A 13817-nucleotide genomic window follows, 5' to 3' on the forward strand; every position below is an offset into this window, starting at 1 on the left:
AGTCAGACCTGTTAGCCTGTACTTTACCAGTCATTGACACATGAGATAATAGCTATACTCAGACATGGAGGTTCATGTACCTCCAGAATACCAGCGAGAGATCTTATCAGATCAGACAGATCACAGAGATTGTGCATTCTGGTTCATCTGACTTGTCTTTCAGCTTTAAAGATGGACGCTTCACTGCATCTGTCTGAGACAACCTGAAACTGCAGCTCATCCCCTGTTATTAATGACATATTCAAATCAAAGAAAAGTGATTCATAGCATGGTTTAGCAGGTTGAATGAGTCTAGCGTGCAACCAGAACACAGATGACAAATGTGATTTTCGATAAGACATCTACATGCTTTACCTCTTTAAGTGAACTTCTAAAACAGTGAGCAGTAAACGTTTGCCTGTATCAGCTACGGCTGTGATTTTTGAGTGGATGGAGTTGACGGACTGATAACTCAAAGGTTTGATACACTTAAAGGGACAGTTCACCCAAAAATGAAAATTCTGTCATCATTTACTCACCCTTAAGTTGTTGCAAACCTGTATGAGTTTCTTTCTTCTGCTGAACACAAAAGAAGATATTTTAACAAATGTTGGGAACCAAACAGTTGATGGGCTCCATTGACTTCCATAAAATACTATGGAAGTCAATGGGGATCATGAACTGTTTTGTTACTCATAGTCTTCAAAATATCTTCTTTTGTGTTCAACAGAAAGAAATTCATACAGGTTTGGAACAACTCTAGGGTGAGTAAATGATGAGTAAATGTTCATTTTTAGGTGAACTGTCCCTTTAAAAGGCATTTATTCACTCAATTTGTCATCATTTCCTCACCCTCATGTCATCCCAAACATGTATTTCTACTGTTCGACAGAGCGCTTTAGTTTTCCATACAACTAGTAAAGAACAAAAATTTTACCGTTTCTATTACTTTTATTATACGTTTATGGGATGTTTTTTTGAGTTTGGTAAGTGTATACACTTTCAAGGAAAACATTTGTGCTTATAGTTCATGAAAGAAACAAAATCATATGATGTCTAAATCATTTTTTGGATGAATGAAAGTGAATGGAGGGGGAATTAAAACTCTTTATTTTCTCCCCACGAAGGGCGTGATTGATCATGTGGATGATTGCACCAAAAAATGAGCCGATAAGTGTGACTCTTAAAGACGTCCCCGGGGAAACATCATTGCTACCTTCGGCCACTGGGCCCTTTCAGTAACGCTATCCGCATCGGAGACGTGCAAACATTGATTTAGCACTTAGCTCTCACGTCCCCCATGAGCGCTTATCATTTCTGGCCTCTCTCCAGCACCGAGGCGTCAAAGTTACTAATCGATGCGCAGAACTTTGAAGACGCGGAAAGCACCATAAGGAGAAGGGGGACGGAGGGACCAGATTTCTTTGATTAGGTGACAGGGATGGGGAGTTTAGAGGAATATTCACTGGACGAAGTCAACAGATGGCATTCTGACTCTCTCAGATATTCAGACCCATTTGCTAGTATAACACATGGTAGAGAGTTAACTGTGACCTCTTAAAGGGAAAGTTCACCCAAAAATGAATATTCTGTCATATTCTCACCCTCAAGTTGTTCCAAACCTGTATATGAACTTGTTTCATGTTTTGAAGAATATGGGTAACCAAACAGTTGATGATGATTTACATGGAAAAACAAAAAATACTATGGAAATCAAGTCAATATTTGTATGTTTGTCCATTGAACTACATTTAATTATGGCTTTAATGTGGTTTTATTAGTCTGTCAGTACTCAATACAGATGTTTACTAATATTGTAAAATGATCTATATGACTATATTGGTTTTGAAGTTTAAAATATATGTGTTTGCGTTTGAGTGGGATAAAAAAACGTAATCTTGTGGCAATAAACGTGGAAATAATTTTTCGTTTTTATCCTATTGTTTACTATATTTATTTGCTTGGTCAGTGTCGTTGTGGGTTTTGGTTCTTTTGCTGTTCACAGCTGTAAGGACCTTTGAAATAGCTGACATCATTTGGTGAAGTGATATGCGCATGTAATGTGGTCAAGACCTGCCTGGAACTACTTTAGCAGTGCGTTTCCCTTAAAAAAATAGCACACCTTAGAATGTTCGTCAACCAATCAGATTCAAGCATTCAACAGCCCCCTAGTATAAAATAATCCAATACCAAGTGTTAACCCTCTATGGCGTGAATTTTTATTTTTTGGGGAACAAATTATTTCCCCCCAGTTTTTGGGACCTTGAGGGTCCCTGATAATGTATCCATCATGTGTCCCCCCAAAAGTTTTATTTTTACAAACATCAGTCACAAATGGTTCCAACCAATCACAAACATCAGACAATCAAAAAAATAAAATACTACTATTTACAACTAACACCTCATGTATAAATGTTCATATTCATATAATATTCATATAAACATATAAACCAAACAAACACACACCACACATACTCATGCGCACACACACACACGTTACTTTGCTGACTGTCCTCAAGTTCACTGTCCTCACTCTCAGAAGGAATGACCCTAATCATGTTCCTTCCGCCCATAAAATCTTATTGTGTCCATTTCCTGCAAGTATCAGTAGATCACAAAGCCATTGACTATTGGTGCGTTCAAATCATGTCAAAAAGATTGTATTTACGAGATGAATGCACATGAACGCCATCACAAAGTCGTAATTACGAGTGGGAAGCAATGGTGGAAGAAAATAGTTTTCAATCATGATCAATTTAATTCTGAATGCCGACAGTTCAATGTAGTTTGTACACATTATGTGTACTGTTAATGAAGAAGAGAGATACAGTTTGCCAGAAAACACTATTTAGCCAGTTTATGAGCTGATAGGCCATGAGTGACCAAACTACATTTCCTGTCATTATCTGTGGCAGCATAATAATAATAATAAACATCAATTACACACATAATGTGCATTCTTTCAGTTTTCAGAGCTTGTAAAAACTAAACTCCCAGGAGGACTTGAATGCACCATATGGTCCTACCCCTATGATATTGCCTGAACAAAAGTGCTCTAACTGCACAACGTTGCCCTGAGGCAACAAACAATAAAACACAGTTTCAGCATATAAATAAAAACAAAATAAATCTTTAAACAATCAAACACACTTATTTACGTACTGATGCACATGCGTCTATTTTTTATATAAAGTTATTTCAACTTCAACATGTTAAAAAGTGATATTTATCTTACCAATTGGTGGTACTGTGTCCCATGTGGCTTTGCTTCATGAAAGGACTGCTCCACTCCCAAACAAAAGCCCCTCATTTCATTGAACAGACATGTCAGGTGATATTATATATAAAAATATAGGTGTGAGGTTCAAAAAGGTAGTTTGTTGCATGAGGGCAACACCCTGATGTTGCAGAGTAATGACTAAAAGTAAATTACAGATTATAGGCACTTGGCGACTTGACTACACAACTAATGGCCTATCAACCATTCCGAACCCTAGCAACCACGGCAAAGCACTAGCAACCACTCAGAGCTTTAGCGACCACGACCTGGCAACCCACAACATCCTAGTACTATAAGTGAGTTGTGCATGAATTAAATCAGATGGGAATCTGATAAATGTGATGTATATACAGCATATGCATTTTCATGTTTTGGCTGAGTCTTGCTCAAATCCAGATATGGTTACAGTAGGTATTTGTATTTCCTTCCATCTATTATTCAAACATGTTCTAATGGTGTTTTCAGGGAGGATATTTCTTGTAAAGTTTCCTATGATGTATCATTGTGTCTAATAATGGGCTTTCGTCTGTGACTTGTGTTCTGTTTCACCTTTTGAATGACTTTGAAGTCCTGAGAGAGATATTGAGGTGGAGTTAGCATGAAATTAATAGAGAAATGTAAATGAGGTCAATTAATTTGAGTGGCAGATGCTAATTAAACAAAATTAGCAAATCAGGGGCTCATTAAACAAATTTGTGTAAAAAACATTTTTTTTATATAAAAAAGGGATGCCCGGATTAGTTGTCACATGGAGAAGTTGTCAAGAGCTAAGAGAGTATGTGCTTTTGAGCTAATCAAGAATGGTATTTTAAAATATTAACTTTATTGATTTTATGTTAAATAATTGTTTTTCTGTTTCAATTTTGATGAAGAGTCTGTTTAATGTCCTATTGTGAGCATTTACATAAACAGTCATTTTCTTTTCTTTGGGCAATGACTGTGAGAAAAGAGGTGATATATATATATATATTGCCCTGGATGCATTTAAACATATTGTAGGAGACTCCAGAACAAATGAGCCTTTAAAATAGCATAATAGGGGCAATTTAAAGGTATAGCGGAGGATTTTTTACTTCCGGGTGGATAGCCTATACTATTGGGCCTCCTAATTGTCAATCATTCTGGTGAATCAATCAAACTTTTCAAAAAGTGGAGAGGGCGGGTCTTATCTAAAATTCGGAAAGATCCTCCGCTATACCTTTAAGGTTTGTGCTTAACAGAAATTTTACTGTATTCTTTTTTTACTACAAATTTACTGTAGTCCTGGTGTCCCCAACACGAGTATAGCATAACAAAATCCAGTGAGCTTGAAAATCTAGTACAACCTGTTTGTTTAATCAAAATTGAACTTCTCATACTTTTAATTTGAAATTACTAAAAGGTGAAGATCTTTGGACCTTTCGAATGCATGTCCGACTCAAGCACCCAAAATTGAATTGAGCACGTGCACCTGCAAGGATACATGAAGTACTCAGAATGTAAAGCTAACATGATTTCCCTCTTATAATAGCTCTTAAACCCCAGCCATGTTGAAGGGTGATGTTTGCAGGCCCAGTATCCTGCTCTACCCATCCTCCCTTCTGCTGGTGTAAAAGCACAGCCATTACTCTCCATAAAAGATGATGGATTAAAGGCTGATAGTACACTGGGCTGCAGCGCTGCTGTCTGAGAGCCGCTCATAAGAATGATGAAGTGCACTGCGTTGCCCCAGAGCCCAAACACTCGCTCTCGCCTGTGGGGGAGACGGCACAGGAAATCGGGTTTGTAGAAAACCGGGGGTTCCCAGATCTTCCTGCTTTAATCTCAGTGAATGGATAAGTCTTGGCTCACAGTCCTTCTTGCTTTGTGGTTGACTGAATATAATTTGTTAGTTTTTGCACCATTCTTAGCAAGATTTGCATTGTTACATGCACATAATTTTCCAAATATGGTCCTTATTTTGCTTATTCCTTAATTGCAAAAATGTAGTTTATATGCTTCTATCTATCTATCTATCTATCTATCTATCTATCTATCTATCTATCTATCTATCTATATATATATATATATATATATATATATATATAGTGCTGTCCAATTGATTCAATTTGAGATTAAAATCGATTAATCGCGATTAATATTTATAAAATACTTGTAGGTATAAAATATTTAGAGATTTGTATTTTAGAATATTTATATATCATTTATGTATATATATATATATATATATATATATATATATATATATATTTTTTTTTTTTTTTTTTTTATGTATTTATAATTCAGTCATTTTCGATTAAGTTATAAAACTCCCATTAATACAGGCACAGCAATCAGATTAACATGTTTACTTAATGCATTTATGAACGAATGATTAATATTGGAATATTGTGCATGCAAACAAATATACAGTATATCTATCTACAGTAACAATAGAGGAATATATTGGCCCCGTTATTTGAATGCAAAACTGTAAAAGTGGTTTATCTTGTCAACATTACTTAAATGAGTTTTCCACCGTTTGGCAAAGTTTCTCATTTTCAGAGTCTTATTCAGTTTCTGAACAAGCTTTTCTGCCAACCACTTTCCATCAAAGACTGCAATTATTTTTCTTATTTGTCACACGAGTGATTAATCGTCACTTGACGTGGAACTGGAAGGCATGCTGAAGCAGCTCCTGCTGAGATTTATAGGGGTTTGTTCCTGGAGAAGGTTAATCTCTGTCACAGAACCATTTTCAGGGGCATGTACATTGTTTATACAGCATGAGGGTAATTAAATTGCCATTAACTGTAACTATGTGTATTTGTGAAGCTGAGATCTTTGTATTATTGTGGCCCTTTGTGTTCTGGGGTCGTTTGAAATAGTTCTCTTTTAATGTGAGAAAATGTGCCAGCAAAAAAATACAGTGAATTCACAGTGCAAATGTGTGTGTCATAAGACAGTTCTGTTGTTTATGCCAGCAAGCACAAGCATCACTGTAGCATTACGTACAGTAAAATAAATCTTTCGATGTGTCGTTCACCTCCTCTCACCACCATTAGTGTCTTTTTGAAGCAATGCATTCACCACAGCAATGCATTCTGGGCCGCAACACTCGTTTGTCTCTGTCAAACAACTATGAAGTGTTTCGTAATTTCTGAGCCAATTCTTCCCTCCGATTAGAAGTGTTCTGTAGAGTAACGTTTTGTATTTTCAGTGTTTGGCCGTGCATGACAGAGTGGTTCATCCTGTCAGTGCTTGACATGAGGAAGGTTGGTTCTGATTTCAAGTGGAGATAAATAACCTCTCCAGGTTTGTGTCAACAGCAGATAATTACAAGCTCATGTTTAGTTTTCTTTCAGTTTATGTTTAAAGCTGAAGTGGGTCAGTTTTTCCGATGTTAAAATTTCCCTGTCCCGGCTTAATGTACTGTAAGCTACACTGTTAAAAATAAAAGGTTATTTATTGGTATCTATGGTTCCATGAAGAACCTTTAACCTTTCCATTCCACAAAAGGTTCTTTACAGTGGAAAAAGTTTCTTTAGATTAATAAAGTGTTCTTCACACTATTCACTGAAAGCTTCTTTGCGGGAACTCAAATTGGTTCACTCCCTTTTGGAACCTTTATTTTTAAAAGTTTATTAATAGGTTGATTCACCTGAAATATATAGACCTTATGCGCCAGAGAAACAAGCTCACAGCTCATCTTTAAAATTCTGTCTTTGAACTTATGAAGACCGAACACAACGAGCGCAGCGATGAAAAGGAGCTGGGCTACATAAGGTCTATAAATCTGATTCTTGATTTTATGACCAATCATCCTCAGAAACGTAAGCTTAACCAATCAATTTGCTACATAAAGTTTTTTTTTTTCTGTTTGGCTGATGAACCAAACGGAAAAGCGGAGAGCGGAAAACTTCACAACATCTTTTGAGGAGATTTTTTTTTGTACAAAAAAAAATAGCAAAATTCTTTGGATATGTCACCCTGCTTTTCTAGGAATGAATATGGTAACAGGGATTCCCCAAGTCTAAACCACACCCACAGTGTATGGGCAATAGACCTTATTCAGACCAGCGCCATGACAGAAAGCGAGACTGTGAGGGATAGACTTACTGCTTTCAATGGCATCCGCTGTAAAAAGCTCTATAAAGCTTCTCGATCACTTATCATTTTCAACAGCTCATGTTGTCTGTGAATTTATTTATTTTTTTGTCTACTGAAATTTCTCAGAAAGATATTTTTGCAGTGTTTTGTCAGCAGAACAATCCAGAAACACATTAAATAACAGTACAACCCACTGAAGAGATGTATGTCTATCCCTCACAGCCTCGCTTTCATTCCCGTTAAAAATCAAAGATGGCGCTGCTGTGAATAAGGTCTATAGGTGTGTTGGACAGATCTTGCCCGTCGGTGGAAGGCTAGTAAAGTATAAAGTATAGACTCGAACACACCAACCCACGGTTTTACAGACAAAAATGCATGTTTGAGCTGTTTTAACTGAAAGAAACTTGCACTGACATGTTTTAAAATATCAGAGTCATTGTGTTGTCTCAAGATGCACATCAGTAAAGTTTTTTTCCCAGGCACGTTTAAAAAAACTACCTAAGTGAACTAAGGCTAAATCCTGGCTTAATCTAAGCCCTGTCCGTGGAACCCGGCCATACTGTATCTACTATATGGTTTTGGGATGGGGCTTTCTTTTAGTCTGGCTAATGGCAGATGTGAGAGTGTTCTGGAACCTATTTGAATACAGCCATTATTTTTGTAATTCCTTTTGGTGTAGAAATGGCACACTTCACATTAAAGGCAAATATATCTGTGTTTATGAACTTTCCTTTGGCAGAGACTGAATTCAGGAAATATAAAATAGTTCTGTGTACATCATAGATACGAAAAGACAAAGTGCAGACATGCTAAATGTTATTTAAAATCCATCAGCATCTCACGGAGCTCTTGTCATGTTTGTCTGGCTGAAATGATTGATGACAATATGAGATTTATGATTCCTCATCACAGCTTCGAAGTCATAGTCTGTGAAAAACAGAATTTGTCTTAGTCAGATGAGTGATCTTCATCAAACAAACACAAGCACACACACACCCTGTATATATACACATTACACACACACAAACTTCCTCCTTCAATGTGTCAATGAGGAGGATACCTGCAGCATATATTGCTGAAGCTCACGAAACCTGTCAGAAATATGCTAAATAACATTTCTTTTGATGTTTGACTTGTTTTCATGGATTCACCCATATTTATTTAGCCATCATTGCCATTATTTAAAAATAAATACTGTATAGGCCAAAACCTCTTAAAAGGACTTCTGTCCCTGTTGATTGCTTTGTTTGTGACTTGTCCAACAGCACGTAACTCATGGGAAATGAGCATAATACCAACATCCCTCACATTATTGCTGCAGGGTTTTGCTGAGAGAAATCTGTACTCGTGCCACCTTAGCCAGTCAAAACTCAACGTTCGCTGAAGGCTATAAAGACGACAACTAACGGCATGCATTGGAATATTATTGAAAATAATTGTTCCGGGTACTTAAACCTAATGTGGTCTATAATAACAGCATTCTCATTCATCTCAATGCCAGCAGCTTGCAAAAATCTTTATTTTGTCAGAATACACAACTAATTTTGAATTGCCATCAATCCTAAACTTTTAGGTTTAAAAAAACAAAATTATTATATTTATATTTGTTTTGTCAATGTGATTTTCCAATCTGTTTTGTGATTAAATCTTTTAAAGTCGCCAGCCAGCAGCAGCATTTTTGATCATTTTTTAGAAAACTTTCATGGCCACCAGAATATTTAGTTGTATGAATGTTTGAACATGTAATATCAAAAGAAAAAACAGCCTCTGCTTAAAAGAAATAAACATTATAGCTCTATGCATTCTTTTTTTAATCAACACTTGAATGTGAGTATGAACAAAACATTGATGGAGTAGATTTTATAATAATAATAATGCTGGTACAGATCCTGTCTACTTGAATGAGGAAAAACAGAAATCTATAAAACTGTTTCCCAAGCTTACATTTCAATTACATATGTGACCCTGGATCACAAAACCAGTCACGAGTCGCACGGGTATATTTGTGGCAAAAGCCAACAATACATTGTATGGGTCAAAATGATCGATTTTTCTTTTATGCCAAAAATCATGAGGATATTAAGTAAAGATCATGTGTCATGAAGATATTTAGTTAATTTCCTACTATAAATATATAAAACATTTATTTTTGTGAGTGAATGAATCACGAACATAAATGGACAACTTTAAAGGCGATTTTCTCAATGTTTAGATTTTTTTGCACCCTCAGATTCCAGATGTTCAAATTGTTGTATTTCGGCCAAATATTATCCTATCCTAACAAAGCTTATTTATTCAGCTTTCAGGTGATGTATAAATCTCAATTTAATTTTTTTTTTCCATGTGACTGGTTTTGTGGTCCAGGGTCACATGTCAAATCACCAATATCTGACATAAATTCTATAATACATTTTGTTTCTGTAACTCAAATCAGCTTAACAACTTTAAATGTATTATTATTTTCGCAATTCTATTTGGTGCCATTAGTGGCGCAAAAATATACACATTGCATTTCTAATTGGCATGTCTAAGTCAATTTGAAGGGATAGTTTTTTTTTGTTTTGTTTTTTCTATCCCTGGAAACTTAAAAACTGATGCTATTGGGAACTGTAAACCCTAACGCTCAAAATTCTTAATTAGTTTGAGTAGGACAAACTTAAATTAAACTAATTAGTTCAGTCAAATTAACTTTTATGAGTATTTAGCACTTTCTTTTTCTTTCGAGTTCACAGAACTGATATATTTTAAGTAAACTGAACTGTTTCATTGTTTTGAGTTTTATGAAATGATTTATTTTAATTTAAACAAACTTAAGTTTAACTGAAACGACTGGGATATCTATTTCCCAGCATGCATTGCCGATGGCACTTGAATTGGAGAGTAAATGCTAAAATTAAGCGTAATATAGTGGGTTTTTTTGTGCAAGATTAATGTTAAGTGGGAGATTGAGTATTGATTAATGTTTTGTTATGCTAATTTAGAAGAATTTCTGTTAATGTTGGTTTTAGGATAGTTACCATCATGGTGACAAGTGGTGCATGCGGCTTGATTTGAGAGCAAATATAAGCTTTATATTGTTGCACTCATGCAGCAAGTGCTGTATAACATACTATTGTTAACATGATAACATAACAGTGTGTTAGCAAACTAGCTTGTTAAAACTATAAGATAATACTAATGAAAGTGTTCAGATTGAGATTACATGAAGGTTTTAAGTTAAATGTATGAAATGGTGTACTCTGATTTTAATTGTTCTTAACTTGCAATTAAAATGAATAATTATTAACACAACGTTTCGGTCACACGACCTTCATCAGTTCCTTATCTGCTGAATCGACCTACCTAATTGGTCTTGTTATCCTACGCACCTATCACCTGCAGGTGTGCGATGGAGTTTGTTCACTAATTGTTCTTAACTTGAAATGTTTAATTGTTCTTAACTTGAAATGTTTAAGTACAAACTTAAAATCTGCTAGTTCTACTTACTTAATCTTTGAATTTCAAAACTTAAAAAATTGAGGCAATCGATTGCCTTTTATTTTTTGAGTTCTGCTAACTTATTCGGGTTTACAGTGTAGTTGTCTTATCCGAGCTCTTAAGAGATCGACTTTTCGCTCAGTTATGAAAGCCGCATCATTTCCCGCTGTCCTGTTGGCAGGTGCTAAAGACCAGAGGAGTGATGAGAATCAGGAGAGTAAGAGTGAAAAGGAAGGAGTGTTCTTCCTGAGAACGTCAGACGCCATGTTCCTCCTGTCCTCCCCAGCGTGACGAGTGACACGACTTGCAGAGGGCAAGAAGTTAACCGCCATGTTGTGCACCGTGAACAAAGGCTGACACTGTCTAAGGTTAAAGGAACACAGCAACAGGGACGTCACAGGTGAAGTTCAGCACATTTCCTCAGACAAACAGACGTGATAAATCAGAGACTGGCTGCAGAGAGAAAGCAATTCAATCCTCAGACATGTGGTTGCAAGAGTTGATACAAATTGGGGTGCTTTTAAACTGGTTTTGCTCTAGGATCCTGGTTTTATATTGGTTCAAGTGGTGACCCAAACCTAAATTATTAATTGTACAATGATATTTTAGTATTTATTCATAATTTGAGTTGGCTTTTATTTTTATATTTTCACTTTGTTATTTTACTATATACATATATATATATATATATATATATATATATATATATATATATATATATATATATATATATATATATATATATATATATATATATATATATATATATATATATATATATATATTCAATTTGTTTTAAACATATTAAAAAAATGTTTTAGTTGACAAAAAAATATATAAATTGTCCTTAAAATCAAAATTAGATTTTTTAAATTTAATAATTTATTTATTTATTTATTTATTAAGTCAATAATTCAAGACACAGAACAAATGGCAGTCAGCACAAAATTTTTATTTTGTTTTTTATTTTGTTTTCATAAACATATTTAATGGATTTCTTTTACTTTTTCCTAGAACATTGCAGAGTTTAATTGGACGCACATGTCCTTGACGTCAACAACAATTTAGGGAGAATTTCCTCCTCCCTTTTAAAAGTTTAGACAATTTATTTTGCTTTCCTAAAAATACACAATTATATAAAATTATTACATTTTATTATCAAGCATTTAGCATTGATTTTCCCCGCTGTCTGTGACTTCATCGGGCAATCGTTTGCCTAACACCTATGATGCAGTTCCATGTTCCAACACCATTTTTTGCATACTGTAAATCGAGTGCACATAAATTTGCCCCCAAAATCAGTGCAGAAAATACATCAATATGTCAGCAGATTCAGACAGATTCTCACTGGCTGACAGCTGGATTTCTCCGTGCGGTCCGGTGCAGATATTGAAGGTCTGATTGGTTGTCTGGCTGTATCTGTGTTTGGTACCTGCTTTCCATCTTCTAGAATCTCTCAGTGTCCGAGCTGTCACAACATGGTATATGTCTCAGCAATGAAGATGGATTACCATAAAGAGGCGTACGACTGAGAAGAGAGAGAGAGAGAGAGAGAGAGAGAGAGAGAGAGAGAGAGAGAGAGAGAACATACAATAGCTCAAACATTATGGAAGCTTGTTTCCACCACAAAATAAAAAAGGTAATTGTGATATCAATTGCGAGTTGATATCTCAATTCTGAGAATAAAGTCAGTATTGCACTTTATAAACTTGCAATTGTGAGAATAAAGTAAGAATTGCAAATTTATGTCTCGCAATTCGGACTTTTAAACTTCGAGATTATATATCATAACTGTAAGAAATAATGTCAGAATTGCAAGATGTAAACTTTTTCTTGCAACTATAACTAACTCACTATTCTGCCTTTTTTTCTCAGAATTCTGTGAGATATAAACTTGCAATTTAAAAAGGTCATTGCAACTTTTTATGCCACAATACAAACTTTTCTTGCAATGAAATTGTGAGTTATTAAGTCTGAATTGTGAAATATAAACTTGCAATTGCAAGGGGAAAAAAATTCACAAAAACTCATTAAAAAGTCACTATCACCTTTTTTATTTTTTATTCTGTGGCAGAAATATGCTTCCATACAAACATAGGCTATACTACATAAAGAATAACAGATCTTCTTGTCTGCTGAACAAATGTAAAGAAGAGAGGAGGAACAAACATCCCTCTGCCTGTTACCTAGCTCTCCTCACCTCTCCATTCATTAGACCTGACCTTTGACCTCGCAGAAGGTGATCATGTGATCACATTACAGGCTGGCCTGAGGTGGCATTCTGGGTAACATGCCGTATCGCGCACATGCAATGTTTCCGTCATACGCTGTCAGCCAGCGTTCAGGTTCTGTCTTTCACCCTCTGTGGATGTTGAGTCTGGGCCGGGGGTCTCGAGGGGTTTGCTGAGCACAAATGGGGGCTTTTGTTTTCAAACAAACAACTTTCAGATGACTCATGTTTGCACACAGTGCGGTGAAATGCACAAGTTGTGTTAAGCGCTTTGTCTGCAAGTTAAGCTCTATCGACAGCAACTGCACTGAAAGTGTTATCAGCTCTCGCAGTTTGTAAAACCAAAGATGTGACTATTTCAGAACGCTTTCATTAATTTGATCTAAAGTATAAACAGAAATGTGAGTCTTTTCTGTCATTTGCATCACAGATCTATTGAAATGACATATCATTTAATTGTATACTTGGCTGGAATGAATATAAACCAGACTTGATTTAAAGGACTTTGCAACAATTGTATTCTTTTTTTTTTTTCTTTTTTTTTTTGCATACAGAAAATTAATCTAATTTTAGGACCATAAAAGTTATTTGCACTATTTGATTACAATATTGGGTTAGGCTAACCCTAACCCCAACCTAAGCCTAACCCTAACAATACTGTCATTTATTTTATACATAGTGTTTGCTTTTTTTATAGGTTCATTGCAATTGCCATTATTTCCTATGACTATATTCTACTGACAATAATAAAACTACTGTATTTAAAAAAAAAATAAATAAATG

The sequence above is a fragment of the Scardinius erythrophthalmus genome (assembly GCF_964197995.2).
Source record: "Scardinius erythrophthalmus genome assembly, chromosome: 13".
NCBI classification, from domain to species: Eukaryota; Metazoa; Chordata; class Actinopteri; order Cypriniformes; family Leuciscidae; genus Scardinius; species Scardinius erythrophthalmus.